This window comes from Eleutherodactylus coqui, chromosome 11 (assembly GCF_035609145.1).
Source record: "Eleutherodactylus coqui strain aEleCoq1 chromosome 11, aEleCoq1.hap1, whole genome shotgun sequence".
Taxonomy (NCBI): Eukaryota; Metazoa; Chordata; class Amphibia; order Anura; family Eleutherodactylidae; genus Eleutherodactylus; species Eleutherodactylus coqui.
The window spans coordinates 70,566,371-70,579,825 of NC_089847.1; the positions used below are offsets into that span (position 1 = coordinate 70,566,371).

The following is a 13,455-nucleotide window of genomic DNA, read 5'->3' on the forward strand; positions in this document are numbered from 1 at the left end:
ACCCTTTTCCCTTTCCCTTCCTAAAACACTTTGACGCTCCATGCGACGTGGCATTACACAGGGAGCAAACATGCTGCTGTTTCCGAATTTACATTGGCCGTCATTAAACTGCCAACATAAACCGGGCCTATGACACCCCCCCCCCCCCCGTCTGTCCACCCTGACCTCCTCCCTGAGAAACACTGGCCGAGCTCGCAGTCCCGGCGCCTCCCTGAAAGGGCTGCCCATACCTCACTGGGGCCATTACCCGCAACCACAGCCCTATATACTTCTAATCCCACCGAATAGAAGGTCGGATCGCTTTCCTTTGACGAAACCTGAGCCACGTCTGACCCCCGTACGCCTTGCCCCGTACGCCACGTCTGACACACTATACGCCTTGCCTATAGAATCAAGATAACAAAAAAGGCCAGAACAGTTTTCCAGCGCTTTTTCCCCTATAACGCTAGCCAGGATAGCAAAAGCTTGAAGCCAATTAGAGAAGGTCTGTGGAATCAAACCCCACCTACGCTTCTCCTCCTCCTCCTTCTTATATTCTGTTCTTTTCCCTTTGTCCAAATTAAATTTTTCCAAATGGAGAAGAGAAAAGATTTCAACTAGAGATGAGCGAGCACCAAAATGCTCGGGTGCTCGTTACTCGGGACGTACTTTTCGCGATGCTCGAGGGTTCGTTTCGAGTAACGAACCCCATTGAAGTCAATGGGCGACCCGAGCATTTTTGTATATCGCCGATGCTCGCTAAGGCTTTCATTTGTGAAAATCTGGGCAATTCAAGAAAGTGATGGGAACGACACAGCAACGGATAGGGCAGGCGAGGGGCTACATGTTGGGCTGCATCTCAAGTTCACAGGTCCCACTATTAAGCCACAATAGCGGCAAGAGTGCCCCTCCCCCCCCCCACCACTGTCAGCATAAAGATCGTTCTCCTCTGCCATAGCTGTAACAGCTGTGGCAGAGAAGAACGATGTTAGCCCATTGAATTCAATGGAGCCGGCAATACAGCAGGTTCCACTGAAAGCAATGGCCTGCCGTCGATCGCAGGATGAATTGTCGGGAAGGGCTTAAATATATAAGCCCTTCCCTGCAATTCATCCAGAAATGTGTTACAATAAAAATATATACTGTATATACCGGCGTATAAGGCGACGGGGCGTATAAGACGACCCCCCAACTGTCACCTTATACGTCGGGAATACAGCGGAGCAAAGAATAAAAATCATTACTCACTTCTCCTGGCGTTCTGCGGCGCTGCTGCAGGCTGTCGCTCCCTCCTGGTCCCCGGCAGAGCATTGCTTTCTGGACACAGGGCTTGAAATCCCCGCCTCCAGAAAACACACGTGCCTTCAGCCAATCACAGCCATTCATTGGCTGTGATTGGCTGAAGGCACGTGTGTTTTCTGGAGGCGGGGATTTCAAGCCCTGTGTCCAGAAAGCAATGCTCTGCCTGGGACCAGGAGGGAGCGACAGCCTGCAGCAGCGCCGCAGAGTGCCAGGAGAAGTGAGTAATGATTTTTATTCTTTGCTCCACTGTATTCCCGGCGTATAAGGTGACAGTTGGGGGGGTCGTCTTATACGCTGGTATATATTTTTATTGTAACACATTTCTGGATGAATTGCAGGGAAGGGCTTATATATTTAAGCCCTTCCCGACAATTCATCCCGCGATCGCCGGCAGCCCATTGCTTTCAGTGGAACCTGCTGTATTGCCGGCTCCATTGAATTCAATGGGCAAACATCGTTCTTCTCTGCCACAGCTGTTACAGCTGTGGCAGAGAAGAATGATTTGTCTTCTATATGTTCTCAATGGGGTCGGCGCTGCTGCCGCCGGCCCCATTGAGCGCATATAGAGAAGAGAACAGGAATCGCAGATCGCACATAGGTGCGATCTGCGATTTCTATGGCCTAAGAAGGACCGTTGGGGTTCTTGAAGCCTAAAAAAACTCCTAACGCTCTCCCTATAGCAGCAGCACCAGCAGCAGCACTTTCCCTGATTTACTGTATGTCAGAAGGCATCTGTGGCGAGCCGCGGGAGGGCAGATTTTAATACTCGGGTGACACCTAATCTCGCCAGCCACTCACTGCAGGGGGGTGGTATAGGGCTTGAACGTTGCAGGGGGAAGTTGTAATGCCTTCCCTGTCTTTCTATTGGCCAGAAAAGCGCGCAAATTTCTCAGGGAAGAAAATAAAAGTAACTCGAACATCGCATGGTACTCGTCTCGAGTAACGAGCATCTCGAACACCCTAATACCCGAACGAGTATCAAGCTCGGACGAGTATGCTCGCTCATCTCTAATTTCAACGTATTCGTCCCGCCAAATCTTTTCTTTAGCCTCTTTCTTTAGGCGAGCCCCCAAGGGGCCTTCGAAGCATACATATACTTTGCCCCTCGCTCTGTCATCCAGGCGAATCCCGTCCCCGTCTTTCTCCGTCTGCACTGCTACTGTAATGGGCGCAGCCTGCAGCCCCTCCGACGACCCTGTCATGCTCCCTCCCGTAGCACTATCCTGGCCAACCGACGCATTGGACGGTATTGTCCAGGCAGATACCGGCGACGGCCCAGGCCCTACCTCCTGCTTGTGCCACAACTCCCACAATCCACCCAGAAATAACCCAAAATCATTCCCTATGCCGCATGTGCCTTCAGTCACCCCTGCGCACCCTGTCCACCCCCCAGCACTATCTGTCGTGGGCGCAACACGATTAACTGCATTAGATGTGGCGTCCCTGTGTGTTCCCTCACCTGGCTGCGTAGGGGCTGTGGACCCACCAGCCGCCGATCCTCCCTCCAACGAATCCAAGTCCTTGTCCGATAGCGGTCCTTGCTGACGATCGGGATCCACACCAGGCTGTTGTCGCTCCTTTGGAGTTACAGCCGCCCGACTGCTGCTTGTCCTGGCTCCCACAGGCCGCACGATCCTCTGCCCAGTGTGTCTGCTATGGGGCTGCTCCCCGACCGGTACCTCGCCAGGTGAGCTGCCCCACGCCACTCCAGCTCTGTCTCTTGCCTGTCCGGTGCTATGCCCCACCCCCTGGCAGCACGGGACCTAGAGCCAGAGGTGGCGCCCTGTGAGATTCCTCCCGGGCCTGCACTCCCCTCCTGCTGTTGATGTTAGCAGAGGGGCCCGTGAGGGACTCTCTATGTGGCCGGTGCATGGGGGGTCTAATCCGGGCTTAAGCGCGCCGGAGCGCGAGCCCTCCGTGGCCTTGCCTCCCTCACCGCTGCTTCCAGTGCCGCTCTCCTCGCGGCTGCCGCTGAGCTCAGACTGCCTCCTCTCCCAGTCATCGCTTCCGCTGCAGCTTAAGGCGCCGTCCCCTCGGTCTCTGTGGACAGCGAGCCACCCGCTTCTTCGCTCACGGACTAGGCGCTGCTCCGTCCAGGATCCTCATCAGCCACTCTAAGCCCCGCTCTTCCACCGCTGCCTAGATCTTCTACATCGCTGCATCCATTATAGGCGAGTCCTCTTCAGGCTCTTCCAGTCGCTCCTCTTCGGACTTTTCAGTTCTTCCTGACGCCTATCAACTTCTTACTTCTTTTCTGTCTGTCTGTCTTCTTCTCTTCAGCTCCTTCTCCGTCCTTTGCTGCCTAGAAGTGACTCCACCTACCACTGTTCCCGGACTTTCCTTCAGCCTCCCCCCCTTTACTCCTCCCTCTCTTAACCACCCCTTCAGCTTCTATTAACCCTTACCCTTCCCGTTAACCCTATCATGCGCTGCCTGCATCTATCGCCCTGCGGGCTACTATTCCGGCGCTTCTTAAATACTGGTCACCCACCATAGGATTTGAATTGTGGATTCCACGATCAACGTCTGCACGGAAGATCCATGGTAAAATGTGGGCATTGAAAGGCATGTAGTTTAGAATTTTCCTTCACACCTGTGGATATAAATTCCATTTTCACACCTGTGGATATAAATTCCATTTTCCACGAGTAAAAGAAGATTCGCAGCATGCACCATTTCACAGTGGATTCCAAACGGACGGCCTCCAATGATATCCATGGAGGCATGAGATCTGCAACCCATGCACAATTAACATTAGGTATGGGCTGCAGGAACCAGCTCCATCGCTAAGCGATGTTGCGAGAAATACAAACAAAAGGCTTATTTATAGAGAACGGCTTGTATTTCAAGCCCTTCCCCAAAAATCACTGAGGGGGTTGCCACCATCTCACTGCTTTCAATGTAGCTGCTGTAGTGCTGGCTCCATTGAATTCAATGAGATAGCATTCCAATCCTCTGCCACAGCTGTGACAGCTGTGGCAGGGGAATTCATCATCCCCACGGGGAAGTCTCCTTGTCACTGAACACTGTGACAATACTGTCACAGTATTCGGTGATTAGGGGACTCCCCGCGGAGATGAAAAAAATTCTCTTCCACAGCTGTGTCAGAGGATCTTGATCTTCTCTGTATGTTGTCAATGGGGTGAAGCCCCTGGATGTGACAGCATCCAGGTGTTTCCCATCCAAAGAATCCTGATGCCGCTGTTAGTTGCTTTTGGCAATTCGGTGTCCTATTTTTTACAGGTGCAAATTTTTTGCCCCACAAAAAACAAACAAAAAAAAAAACACAAGTCCTCACACAGCTACATTGATGGTTGAATTAAAAAAGATATGCTTTTTTAAAGGGGGAGGGAGGAAAAAAACTAAAAAACTAAAAAAGGGCCATGTCCTTAAGGAGCTAATAGTTGTTGGGTATGCTACCGGTGTCTGCCACTCTCTTGCTATTCTAGGCAATCACGGGCATTGCTCTGCTACTTCTGTATAAATGTACTAGTTTCTACTTTCTTCCAGTGCTAGCAATGCACTAGTTATCACTGCTAAGTGCTCACAGCCCAGCTGCAGCTTAATTGGTTATTACCTCCCTATTTAGCTGACCTGGGAATCCTTCATCTTTGCCTCAATATTGTTTTGTGTTTGTTTCAGACACCCAGCACATCTAGGTTGCCTGTCTCAGAAGTGTTCTGTCTATTTTAATCCTGTATCTGTTTATTCTGTCTGCTTTTTGCCTTGCGCTTTAACCTGTGTGTGTTTGTCCATTTTGTTTCATTCTGTGCATTGTATCTGTCTCTGTGGTAAGTCAGTACTGTTCTGTGTTCCCTGTTTTCAGTACATTGTCCCTGTGTCTTGTCAGGGATAGTTAGCACCGAGGTTCCAGTCTGGGACCGTTCTTATCAGAACACCTACCCTGCTTTTAGGCAGGGGTCTTCCCATGTTCCTGATTAGCTAAGGGCAAGATTCCCCATCTGAGATTACCTTGCAACTGGAGTCAGCTGCCAGCCACACTAGGTCTGCTCCAAAAGCCAGGCTGGTTGGTTAGCACAGGGAGCCCTCTTTCGCTATCTGTAACAATACTCAGAACAATACGCCAGTGCACCAGCCAGTGCTATTTAAACCCTCTAAACGCTGTTCTCTGGAAAGAAATATGTTAAAACATTAACGGTTGATGAGCCCAATAACAGATCTACCTCTGCCGAGTGTGTAACTTTTAACTCTTATCAATTAACGAGCGCTCAACTTTGATGGGATAATGCCTACTTCACATTCACTTTTTCTCTGCATTTAAGAAGATGCATAAAAATGCTGTATGTTTCAAGTCTTCTTGAGAAACCTATGGAGAAAAACACCATCACTAAAGGATTCCTGTGTCAAATTGGCCTAAACTACCAACACATGGAAAGGCTTCTGAAAGGTTTAAAGATCTGGCACTCAGATTATTCAAAACTCAGCAGTTATTTTCACCTGCTTAACAAGTCAAGTAGTCATCAAGTTATATTCTCCTGATTGTCTTGGCTAAGGTGGTTGCTTCCAATTGGTGATTTTCTAGCTTTTGGAAAACTGCAATTGCCACAGGTCCATGACAACCCAGCATGCAATATCTGCAGTATTTTTCTGTATAGTGCATTTTTAAAAATCTCAATTCACTTAAAATGAAAATGTGCATGCTTTCTACAGCCTGTTAATTTAATACATATTGGGGAACCTTTCATATTCCTTACATATTTGCCTATATATTGGAACAGTGTTTCCCCTATAGATAGCTCTAAATCCAATGCCCTCATCGAAAAAAAATTTAACTCTAGCTGTCTCTAAGAGGAGCTTGCTGAAGAGAAGTTAATAGAAATTCCACTCAGTCAATAGAAAAAAATTAAGTACAACAGTGTTCTAAGGAGTTGTAAATCTTACAGTGATGAGCTTCCCTCAGTAGAGTACAGATATCAGGGAGGGATCCAACTTTACATATCTTCTATGTTGCAAGATATAAAATCATAGCGATTTTCGGCTCGTGGACGGCAAATCGCAGCATGCTGAGAATAGCCGCGATTCTCCGCTATCAGTCTATCTGTCAGATAGGCTGACCGCAGAGATCCGTCAGCTGGCTCCTGCTCCCGGGTTTTAATCGTTAGCACAGCGGGTCCACACCCACAGCCCTAACACTACTATAGCCACTGATTGGCTGCAGCAGTCACATGTCCTGGTTAGTAGCAACCAGGAAGTACAGAGAGGATGTGAAGAAATTTTAAGTAGCACTCTCTTTGAGAGTTAATTTCTGAACCCATTGTCTTAAAGAGGTTATTATTCGAGTAATTACCCAGATCACAATTAACCCATTCCTGCTATAGGACGTACGGTTACGTCCTGTGGGGTCGGGGTATGCATGAAGAGAGATCGCGTGGCTATCATACATCGCGGGTGCAGGCTGTTTATTACAGCCGACAACCTGTGACAACAACTCCGATCAAGGCTGTTAACCCTTTAAATGCCACTGTCAATTCTGAGCCATTTTAATCCCCCAAACGTACGGGTGAGATCACGATGAGATCGCAGGGAGCCGTGCGGGTGTCAAGGCAGCTGGGGGCTTTCTGAAAGGCCCCAGGACTGTCTTGGCAGTATGCCTATCAAGCCATCCCCATGGAGTGGCTTGATAGACTGCCTGCCCGATAGCAGTATGATATAATGCTGTGGCATTACATCATACTGCAGGAGCGATCAAAGCATCGCTAGTTGTTGTGCCCTGTGGGGACTAAAAACAAAAAAGTAAAAATAAGTTCAATGAAGTTTTACTAAATGTTGAAAAAAAACCCCACCCTTTTGCCATATTTACAATAAAAGAATCTAAATAACAAAACAAAGATATATATTTGGTATCGCTGCGTCCGTAAAAGTCCAGTCTATCAAAGTAACACATTATTTACTCTGCACGATAAACGTTGTCAGAAAAAATAAAGAAAGAACACCAGAAATGCACTTTTTTGGTCATCCTGTCTCTAAGAAAAAATGCAATAAAAAGTGATCAAAAGCTTGTATGAATTCAAAAATACCAGCGCAAACTACAGGTCATCCCACAAAAAATAAGCCCTCGCACAACTATGTCGACAGAAAAATAAAAAAGTCATTGCGCGCAGAAGATGGTGGCAGAAAGTTTTTAAAAAAAATACATGTCTTTAAAAAAAATACATGTAGTACAGCAAAAAAAAAACAACTATATAAGTTTGGTATTGTAGTAATCATACTGACCCATAAAATAAAGTTATCATGTAATTTTTGTTGCAGTTTGTGCACCGTATAAACAAGACGCACCAAAAGTGGACATAAGTTTGGTATCATACTATGCGTACTGACTAGAGATGAACGAACGTACTCGTTTCGAGTAATTACTAGATCGAGCATCGCTATTTTCGAGTACCTGGCTACTCGGGTGCAAAGATTCGGGGGACGCCGGGGAGCGGGGGATGGCGTGGTGGAGCGGGGGGTAGCAGTGGGGAACAGGGGGAAGCTCTCTCTCTCTAACTCTCCCCCCCCACTCCCCTCTGCAACCCCCCGCTCACCCACGGCGCCCCCCGAATCTTTTCACCCGAGTAGAGAAGTACTCGAAAATCACGGTGCTCGAGTGAAAAAGGGGCGGGGCCGAGTACGTTCGCTCATCTCTAGTACTGACCCATAGAATAAAGTTATCAGGTCATGGCAGAATTTCTTTTTTATTCCATATCACTCCACTTAGATTTTCTTAACAGTTTTCCAGTACATTATATGGTACACTAAATAGTACTATTAAAGTATACAACTTGAACGAAAAAGCAAGCCCACATACAGCTAGGTCGATGGATAAAAAAAAAAAAGGAGTTACGATTTTTTTAAAAGGGGAGAAGAAAAAACAAAAATGAAAGAAAAAAAAAGCCAAGTCATTAAGGGGTTAAAGAAACACTGGAACAATGAAAAAAAACAAAAAAAAGTATTAGGTCTCTTTTACATGAGCATATTTTGAGTCCTCCTAAATGGACAAACTTTGCAATATACTCTGAGAGCCGGCGCATTAGCGATGTCGTGGTCGTGCGAGGCTTGTACTAAAATAGGACATGCTGTGATTTTATCGGACCGGTTTTCCGCAATCAAAATTGCACCTTTCTGCATTGTTTGCATAAACCAATGCAATCCTATGGCAGCATTCAACGACAGAAATTCTGCGCAAAATCCCGCTGCGGAATTTCTGCTTGTGTGCATTCAGCCTAAGGCACCCTTTCAACGATCTATCAAAAACGGTCACACTGAAGAATCTTTTAAGAAAATAGTTAAACCCTAAATTGCTAATAATTTCATATTATAGAATCGCTACTTTACCTCTTAACTACCACCTACTGGCATAATATGTATATTTATGGTCTTAATTATAATGTGAGATCCTTTTACATTGCAAGAATTTTTTTGGCTTACTTGATCATCTTATTCTTGTTATGGGAAATTCCATAGGAAAACCATTTCTCTTGAACTAGCTTGAGTGTGTTGTATGTATAAACTACATTAGACAATAAAATATTTCTGTAATCAATTTAGGTGGCATTTACACATGCCAGCTTTGTGGCATTTTTTGCCAAGATTTGTGAAGAATCCAGGCAAAAAATCTCACTAAATCGGCATGTATAATTACACCCGTAAAGCTTACACATGGTTTCCATGTGGTTCAATACATATCGGGAATACGACAGAAAAAAGTTTTGTATGAATCATATTAAGTCAGTAGCATATAGCAGTACAGTCCCTATATGATTTGAAGGCAGTGCTATGGCTCTGTACTAAAGGGGTCATAATATGGTTGTGTGCATGATGCCTTGGAACTCTGACATATCTCAAAAATACCCAGAGTCATATCTATAAGTTTCTATAGGCCACATGTATACCAAAAAAGTGTATTAGGTTAACATCTGGATACTGTTACTTGACTAGAAAAAAAAAAGAAAAAAATATAACATGAGGTTTAGCTTTTATTTAATAATGAATTCCAATTTTAGAAAGGGAACAAAATGACTTATACCTCAAGTGCATGCCCTGAATGTGGTGATTAGAGTGTAATGACAACTTTGCTTTTACTTCGGCTTTCGGGTGAAAGTTAGTTGCAGGGGAAAAACTGCTGTAATATTATCAACAAATTACAGCTAATTGTATGCTTAACACTCGCCCTGACCCAATTACTCTAAATATGCATGTATTGCACATAACAACCAAGAAGACTTTTTTTTTTTAACTCCTACAAACATAGGAATTTACACACAGCATAAAAATAAAGCTACTTCTGAAACATGAACTCACATAAAAAAACCTTTGCTGGCCTAACAGGTGATTAAAACAAACGTATACCAAAAAATTACTTAACCCAAACACATTGGTCACAAAGAGGTTAACTCTCATTTCAAACTCTGCTAAATAACAAGAACAAGTAACAAAACATGATAGATCATGTGCTGTATCCACTGCTAAAGACATCAAATGTAAGAACTGCAGAGCAAGATACGTGCGCTGTAAAAAAAAAAAAAAAAAAACACTTGTGAGAGAGCCCTAAGAAAAAAAAAAAGTTAAAAATGATCAAGGAACAGATAAGTATAGGGTTAAATAAAAGAAATAAGAATGCGAAAAGGAGATGACATGTAATTGTGAACAAGCAAAAACCACAACATGAAAATGACTAGCAAAGCAGGAGGCAAAGGTGAAAAATCCCAAGGATTACTAAAAGTGAAAGACACAAGTTTAACAGCATGCAGTACATAGTAACAATAAGAAAGTCTTCTCACCACAGCTGAGACATGTTTGTTCTGCAATGTCAACTCTCTGCACCTCTTCCAACTTCCTCTCTGAACATCTCAAGTGTTCTTATTTTCTGTGTACAACTTCAGAGACAGGAAATTCAAGGGTTGCTCTGTCCTGTGTGCCCCTCCCCTCCCTGCTTGGAAGTTACTTAACTTCACACAACAGAGGAGGCTCTGACATGAAGGATGAGGCAAATTCGTGCCAGATTCACTCCTGCATACAAATAAAAGGTGTTGTCTCGATGGCTAATTGGAAAATGGAAAAACTGAGATTTGTTTCAGCCATGCGATGCATACACGAAAATGTCTCAGGTTGTCTGAGAACTATCAGACAACAGATCACACAAGGATTCTGGATTTCAAAATGTCAGAACAGGTTTTTTGAAAATAGAAGTAGGAGCACTGAGTTTGTCAAATGGTATCGCTAAAATGTTAAACGTGACTTCTGCTTACTGCAGTATGATTGAGAGTTGTTTAGAATATAGTTTTCCTTGTCTCTGAACTGTTGGTAAAAGGCTAGGGCTACTTTCGCCATTGATCAGTGTCACGGTCAAAAATGGTAAAGTTTACAGCGTAGGCCTACGACCTCACAATTTATTATAAAACTATTCAATTGTGTTCTGCAACTCGTAGATAACAAGTAATTTGTAATGTTTACATGGTTCACAACATGACCGCATTGAATGCTCTAAGGACTTAAACACATGGGAGTGTTTTTGTCCTGTTATATGCAATCTACACTGCAATCTTTGGCTATGCAACCTGTGTCATGGTCAAAGTCGCTGTGTAGCCCCAGCCTTAGGCCGGATTCACATGGAGACATTTTCATGCACAATATGCAGAGAATATAACCCATTGATTTCAATGGATTTGTTCACATAAGCGTTATTTGTGCATGCAATATGTTGTCACAAAAAACAAGCAGTATGCTCTCTTTTCCTGCACCTTTGCGCAGGGAAAGAGCACATATAAAACTCATGAAGCTAATTTGTCATTGCAATGGCTAAGAGCCTCATTACATACTTTTTTTCTGAGTGCAAAAGCAGCACACAATTTGCGCACGCAAAAAATACAGTTAAAAAACATAGTTGCACACGCAAACACACAACGCCCGTTTTGCAAAAATGCAGAGCAAATGCTCAAGTAAATCCGTGTGAATCTGGCTGTAAGCACCTTACCGACACTGGGTAGAAGCCACGGGTACAGTAGCCATGCAAGTCTGGAGAGGTAATCAGGAACGAGCCAGGGCCAGGAGAGAGAGGCAGGAACTGGATCAGGAGCAAGGAACCTGAAACAAGGATTCAGCAAGGGAGCTTGTCCAAGGAGCTGGATAGCTCAACATGAAATGCTGCTGGCTGGAGCGCAGGAGGTCCCGGTTCGATCCAGACAGTAGCCACCTTCCCCTTCGAGGATGGCCTCCAGACTTCCCAGCTGCTGGTTTTCCTGGATATCTCTTGTGAGTTTCGGGGGAGGAATATTGCAGTCTGGCTCCTATTAATTTTCTTCCGGTTCATGGCCTTTCCACTGCATCAGGTACTGCACATTCTCAAGTTCAGAATCTTATACTATATATTCTTTCTCCCCTTGCACTTTTACTGGTGCAGAAGGTGGCTGATTTCTTTCAGCAAACATCTTCTCCTTGACCAGTTTAAGCAGGGACATGTGGAAAACAGGATGAATCCTTAGACTGGCCTGGAGCTTCAATCAAAATGCCACCTGGCTGACCCTCGCCGAGACTGGTAATGAATGGCTCAATGAATTTTTGCCCAAGTTTGGGAGAGGGTACATAGGCCTTCAGGTTTTTGGTGGATAACAGGACAGGAGTATTAGCAGGAAGGCCAGGAATGAAAATGGGGTGCATCCCATACTTGACAAAGAACGGACTCTGGGCAGTAGAATCATATATGGGCATTATTATACGAGAACTCTGCTGTTGATAATCCACCCAATTGTCTTGTATATGGAAGATGAAGCATCAGAGATACTGTGTGCGCTGAAATGCATGCAAGTGTTATGGTGGTCATTTTGCAAGTATTATGATGATTATTTTGAAAGATTAAAGTTGAAGTTAAATATACTCTGTGGAATCCTGCTGGACTTTTGCTTCTACTTAACTCCTTCTATTCTATGGAAATGATGGACCTATATTATGGACTGCTTGCTAGAGATGATTTGCACCTTACAAAAACACGTAAGCATTTTTTGGTGGATGCCTTGCTTCACTCATTAGGAGAGCTTTAATCTAGAACAATATGGGAAGGGAAGTGAAAGGCCAGGTAAAAATATACAGCTAATTAATACATTTAGGAACCTTGCTATTAGAAGTGGAAAGAAAGAACAAAGACAAAAAATTCTGAAGAAAAGTAGAGAAGCAAGGGATACCAATCACAAACTAAAATGTTTGTGCACAAATGCACAGAGGATGGGAAACCTATGGAAGCCGTTCATATCCGCGGCACAGCCAAAGCTGTTTTGTGCTGTGCCGCGGATACCTGGAAGAACAGAAGATCTTTTTTTAATATTGGTGCGCATGCACGCGGCACGCTGCCAGAGCACATCCACCGACCAGAAGAAAGAAAATCCGGCCAGCACAGAGGGGAGCCACGCAGCATCCAGAGAGGTGAGTATAATGTATTTTCCCTCTCCATGTCCGCGGGCATGCATGGATTTCACTGCGGGATTCAGCAGTGAAATCCGTGCATGCAAGTGGACATGAAGCCTAATAGAGAGAGTTAGATAGATATGAGAAAGATTCAGAGAGAGAGAGAGAGAGAGAGAGAGAGAGAGAGAGAGAGATAGATAGATATGAGAGAGAGAGAGAGAGAGAGAGAGAGATAGATAGATAGATAGATAGATAGATAGATAGATAGATAGATAGATAGATAGATAGATATGAGAGAGAGATAGATAGATAGATATGAGAGAGAGAGAGATAGAGATAGATAGATAGATAGATAGATAGATATGAGAGAGAGAGATAGATATGAGAGAGAGAGAGAGATATGAGAGAAAGAGAGAGAGAGAGAGAGAGAGAGATATGAGAGAGAGAGAGATATGAGAGAGAGAGAGAGATATGAGAGAAAGAGAGAGAGAGAGATATGAGAGAGAGAGAGAGATATGAGAGAGAGAGAGATATGAGAGAGAGAGATAGATAGATATGAGAGAGAGAGATAGATTTGAGAGAGAGAGATAGATAGATATGAGAGAGAGAGAGATAGATTTGAGAGAGAGAGATAGATAGACACATAGAAAGACATACAGACAAGCAGATAGATAGATACATACCCCTGGTGGCCGGACCTCTTCTTTGGTGAGGAGAGCAGCTGTGTCAGCAGGAGGCAAGCAGCTGGGAGATGACATCATCATCCATGGTCCACTC

General features: G+C 44.6%; 1 protein-coding gene across 4 annotated transcripts in view; it reads right to left on the reverse strand.

Moving 5' to 3' along the window:
- LOC136581891 (serine/threonine-protein kinase D1-like) overlaps positions 1-10,162 on the reverse strand; it is a 339,882-nt gene extending 329,720 nt beyond the window's left edge. The window contains exon 1 of one of the 4 annotated variants that reach the window (XM_066582541.1): positions 10,062-10,162. The gene's annotated coding sequence lies outside the window, so the exon portion shown is untranslated. The remainder of the gene's footprint in view (positions 1-10,061) is intronic. The other 3 variants (XM_066582544.1, XM_066582543.1, XM_066582545.1) reach the window with 3 other exon arrangements.
- Positions 10,163-13,455: the final 3,293 nt, after the last annotated feature.